This window comes from Strongylocentrotus purpuratus, unplaced genomic scaffold (genome assembly GCF_000002235.5).
Source record: "Strongylocentrotus purpuratus isolate Spur 01 unplaced genomic scaffold, Spur_5.0 spur5_scaffold_17, whole genome shotgun sequence".
Taxonomy (NCBI): domain Eukaryota; kingdom Metazoa; phylum Echinodermata; class Echinoidea; order Camarodonta; family Strongylocentrotidae; genus Strongylocentrotus; species Strongylocentrotus purpuratus.
In genome coordinates this window covers 3,035,985-3,041,698 of record NW_022145602.1, presented here as the reverse complement: position 1 = coordinate 3,041,698, position 5,714 = coordinate 3,035,985, and the positions used below count along the sequence as shown (strand labels likewise).

General features: G+C 35.9%; 1 long non-coding RNA gene across 2 annotated transcripts; it reads right to left on the bottom strand.

Moving 5' to 3' along the window:
* Positions 1 to 5,141, bottom strand: LOC115925147. 2 transcript variants are annotated; one of them, XR_004064564.1, is made up of 4 exons: positions 4,855 to 5,141; positions 3,465 to 3,630; positions 2,642 to 2,789; positions 1 to 121 (listed from the first exon to the last, which is right to left on the bottom strand). It is a non-coding gene; the product is annotated as an uncharacterized LOC115925147 (long non-coding RNA). The 2 variants fall into 2 exon arrangements; XR_004064563.1 differs by lacking the exon at positions 1 to 121 and having other exon boundaries at positions 238 to 2,789.
* Positions 5,142 to 5,714: the final 573 nt, after the last annotated feature.

The following is a 5,714-nucleotide window of genomic DNA, read 5'->3' as shown; positions in this document are numbered from 1 at the left end:
CGTTGTATGGACATCAAATTTTGACGTGATATTTACATCTTACTGGTCATTTCGATGTACCTTTTATCCTTACATGATCTTTACGTCTTTTGTGTCCTCTAAATGACATCTATATGACCACCTGATGAAGGAAGAAAGTGTAAAAGTCACTTCATGAATACATTCTGAACATTCACACAGTAAAAATAGAGCAACAGATATTGCATCACATAATATATACACATGCCAGACAGAAAGTAATTTTCATATTTTTAATGTTCATTTATATGGTATGAAAATGGATAATAAAAATATAGAATACTTATGTTTATACCTTCTTCTATCTAACTTGTCTTCTATAAATACAAAATCTTTCCATCACCATCCTGAAACTTCTTCCAAAACATGCTGTATAAATACCTAGTGTATTTCTGTCAGTCTCATAATTGATTTTAAGAAAGTTAACAGGCCATCACAAAGATATTTGTTTCGTTATAAATTGTGCTATTTCATTTCAAATTTAATTCAGTTACAAGAAACTATGATATATATTGGCTTAACTTATAAGTCTTGCGGTTGTGAGAAGCAGGTTAGCAGCATAGAGACTAGGTAAAGCTACACTGATACCCGCAGTTGTTTAGTAGACAAGAAAACATCAGACTGGGGAAGTTCCTCATATTCAGCAAAACAGCATAGTGGAAAGCTGGGCATTCATCAGTGCAGCTCTATTTCGTCTCCATGCTGCAACACTGCTCCTCACAACCCCAATACTTTAATGCAGATAAAGACTATAACATAAAACAAAAGGTTGTTGGAAACAATTCCTGAGCATGAAAGATCAATACTTGTTACATACAAGGGGAATATCTAAGTTTATGGCAAGAATTCAGTATAAAGTATAAAACTATACAATCTAAATCACACACAAGAGAAAAATGGCACAAATGATAAACACATGGCTTAGCTAAGTTATTTCTTACACTCAAAAGAAACAAGTTGGCAGCAAGGGGAACAGGGACAGCTTCACTGATACCTGCAGAGTTTTCTGATGATGGTTGCTTGCCCGTTGAAACCACGATGTTCACATTTGGCGATACAGCATATTGGAAAACTGTGCAGATATCAGCTCAACTGTACCTATTTTCTGTGCTAGAAACCTGCTTCTTACTGGCACATGACTTAAATACAAGAAAAGGCATTAGTGGCAACATTCATATTTTATAAATATCATCCAAAAAAAAATTGTTGTAAATACAGAAGCTGAAGTTCAAGTATAAAAATACAATTTCTATCAGATAACATTCCCGCCAGTACGAGTGGCTTTGTTGGGCAATTCCAAGGTGACTGTGCAATAATTATTCAGAAGATATTTCCAAGTTTAAGATAAAATAGCAAACATGCTGAACAAGTTTAGCACAAAGAGATACATTCTATTGCTAATGTCACAACATTCATTTGGCACGTTTGAAACTCCTGGGGGGAGTTTCACAAAATATTAATTTAACTTAAATTTTAACAGCGAATTCAATAAAGGTAAGCCATATAGTGCTCTCAAAATCACAGATACAATCCAAGAATTTTATACTTTTAACTACCAAAAAATTCTCAAACCACAAAGATATTTATGGTTTTCTTTGAAGGTGCCACTGTGTGTCACTCTTTAACACTTCATTCTCCCAATAAATTTTTGAATTTTCCCCCAACCGTTTTTCCATGAAAATAAGATATAAAACAGGCTTTAAAAATCTAAGGTATTATTAGAGCCAATTCTTTTCTTTGTGATGATTTACATTCACCTAAAATTTAATTAAATTATAATAATATAGTTGGAAGAATTAAGGAATCGATCAGATCAGTTGTTCCCAAGTTTTTATCATCAATAATGGTCTTTTTTCACTCAAACTTTCAGATTATCTTTAAGTGTACATATAGCATGAAGTCAATACCTTAGCACAATTGTCTCTCATCTGAACAATTTTACCACGTCCCGTTAAGGCTTGCTCAGATATGATGCTGCAAAACAGTCAAAATCGCAGAGTTTTTTAAATGCTGACATAGAGTTCAATACGCTTTACATAGTGTATATTATTAAAAAGAGCTCACTGAATTTGCGCAGTCCAAAACATACAAAGACACGCACCGGTAGGTCCTTTGTTGCCATTCACTTTACACATAAAACCAAACTGCATCATTTTTGAAATTTGTTGGAGGTTCACGTGCCGTACCTGAACAAGTCTTAATTGCTTAATAATGGATTCGATTTGTATTGCATTTACCTCACTCAATTTTTCTCTATTACCAACAATGTATATATAATTTGCAACATGTTTTAAGAACTGATATGAAGTGGATGGGGTGGGGGGGGGGGGGGGGGGGGGGGGGGGGGGGGGGGGGGAGGGGGGTGAGCATGAGACATTATGAAACAGGTCAACTTCATGAATAGTAATTACAAATATCCTCAAAATACTGGAATCTTTTAGACTTTTACCCAAATCGTTATTATGTCAGTTCGTAAATCCTTTAATTCATTACAATTGCAAGTAACATGACTGGAAATTTCAGTTCTACAGCTTATCCATTCAGATTTGTGGCTACACCTCACCCCTCCCCCTCCCCCTCCCCCAATCTCTCTCTATAAAGTATAATGAAGTGAAAAAATAACCTTTCTCTAGCAGTAAAGCTATCGGGTGAAGGTAGATCAAGTTTTGCAAAATATTCCACTTCAGCTTGGACTTGTGGGTTAGCTTTTGGGTGGAATCTCCTGCATTATGCACTGTTTTCAGATCCAAGGAACATAGACGCAAGGAATTCTAATGCATGAATAAAGCAAAAAGAAAGGAATACAATTTAAGAAAAACTTTCATATATTTTAAAACTGGAACGTAAATAATTAATTCTGTCAGAAAAGTACTGCTTGGTAAGATTTATCAGAAATAATTTCTTATTGCTCACAAACATAAAGTCAACACACCTTTGGGTTTTAAACATTTGTGGGCAATGCAAAACGTGATTCAGGATTTTGTTTGGTTAATTATCAATACAATTCTAGTTTCAGGGATGCCAGTTAGAATTGATCAGAGGACCTGAAAAATCACCTAGAATGAGCTAGCTTGTACACAAAAAACCTAAACTATGGTATGAAAATAACTCCTCAGGGCCTGAATTCAGGCTATTGCCTGAAAACTGGCATTCCTGTAGTTTGCTGATGAGGGTAGAATGAAAGCTCCTTGACCTATGCTGAAGGGTAAAAAAACACTGTTTGAAACTCACATAATATTGTCGGTTATTGCAACATACCTGCAGGTTTTAGTGATCTAAAATTAATTGAATTATAAATATATTTGAAACTTAGGACAAATAACTGAAATAAGCCTTTCAAATGAAATGAACCATTATGTAGTGTCTAATTCGTCAGTGTCTCAGTGATCATGCACAATATGACAAATAAATGTACAGAAATAATACAAGTACATGTACACATTTACCGATAATGGCTTCACCTGTTTCAAGAGGCTGCTGATCCTTAGGAAGTAGGGAACATCCACAAGGTTGAGAGAAAGTAGCATTTTCTGCATGGTTTCACATCAATATACTGAGGCCACAATGTGCTTTGAATCCACTTCTTTGACGAAAGATGTTAAAAGAAGATGCCTACAAATAAATGAGAAAATGAATAAAGTTAAAACAAAATGAAAGGTTGATAATGTATGCATGTGCAACACAAATACTACAGGCTTCTTTGAACAGCCTGTGGGGAAAGAATTTTGTTTACCATTTACAGGTCTAACCGATTATTTCCAGATAAGATTTCTGTATACGGTAGCCTATAAGCTAAATTTGCTGTCTAAAGACTGTAGAAACAAATTGTTTAAGGTTACATGTTTGTGACACAAGTCACTGCTTTATTCCTCTACGTATCGACACGCAATGTTCAATTTTCAAACATCTGGGCCTGGGCCGGTACTATAGTACACTTTCTCACAGGTTTCACTGTAAACCGCTGCACATTACAAGTGCATACCGATGGTGGTTGCGGGCGGGTGCACGCCTGTGTGAAGTTATCTACCGTACAATGAGGAGGTAGATCACTTCACGCAGACTTACGTGCCCCCGCAACCCTCCATCTGTATGCACTTGTATTGTGCAGCGGTTTGCCGTGCAACCTGTCAGAAAGTGTATACTACAATCAACGTTTTTCCCGAAAAATACTCCCCCCAAAATAAGAAAAATTGACCAGAAACAGGTTAGAAACATAACGACTTTTAAATCATGATTGGCATTATTTGAACATTTCATGAATATTTGCTTGATTTGGGGTAGTCTAGGCCGATCTAGACCTATGTTTTAGATTTTTAGGACTCTCACCGGCCACGCCATGGGTCACTGGTCAAAAAGTCTGGATATGATTCTGAACTAGTAGTAGATCGTATTGCTTGGAATAAAGGAGTGACTGCATGTATTATCCATCTTAGGTGTGACTTAGCAGTAGACCTACCTAGTGCCAAAACTTTCATCTGTTTGCTTCTCTTATTTTTCTGCTTTCTTTCAGTTTTAGAGCAGTTGTATATTCGAGTTAGATTTCCCTTTAAAGCCATGCAGCCCATGTGTAGGCAAATGAGTAAACTTTTTTGCTTTAAATGATGCCCCATGCCATGCATCCCGTCAATCAAAACCCTACATAAAAATACATATATGGGATCATACATTTCGAATCTAGTCAGCAAATGTTCAAAGTCCGAGCTCACTATCACTGACATAAGATCATGCATTACAGTAACAAAGAGTCTAACTTACATATCAACTTTTCAGAATAAAAAATAGTAACTATAGATTTATGTACTTTTCGTAAATAAATTAGGTAATTCTAGGACTTACCCATACTGTAAATTTGCAGGAGAAAACGAGAGTATTCAAGAGAATGATACTTCTTGCAACGGCTTTTTCACTCTAAATTCAAATACATTACATACACATGGTATAGTGCAATGCAATGCATTGTAGTCCTACGCATTGCCTTGAGTGCTGAATGTACCTGTACACACACGTACGTACACATTCCCGTTTGAAATAGCAAACTAGATGCGAGCATGTATAGTCTTGATCGATATTGCAGACCTTGGTGTGAAATTGGTCCACTATTAATGACTAATGACATTTGAGGGGGGGGGGGGGGGAGGCGCTGGGGGGGGGGGGGGTTGTTCCCTATTTTTAATTCTGATAATTGCCCTATTTACTTTGACTTATGCTCATATTAGATGTTGTAGTCTTAACCCAATTATTATCTTGAAAAAAAAAGTTATTAGATACGTCACAATGACGTCGTTATAACGTCGTCCTTACGACAATAAAATATCTTGGAAAAATAGTCTTTAAAAGAGGTCATAATGACGTCGTAATGACATTGTCAATACGACAAAAAATATATTGGAAAAAATAGTCTTTTAAAGACGTCGTAATGACGTCGTCGATACGACAACAATTATCTTGGAATAAATAGTCTTTAAAAGAAGTCATAATGACGTCGTAATGACGTCGTCAATACGACGACATTACATTGAAAAAATTAGTCTTTTAAAGACGTCGTAATGACGTCGTCGATACGATCGACAACAATTATCTTGGAATAAATAGTCTTTTAAAGACGTCATAATGACGTCGTTATCACGTCGTCAATACGACGACATTACATTGAAAAAATTAGTCTTTTAAAGACGTCATAATGACGTCGTCGATAC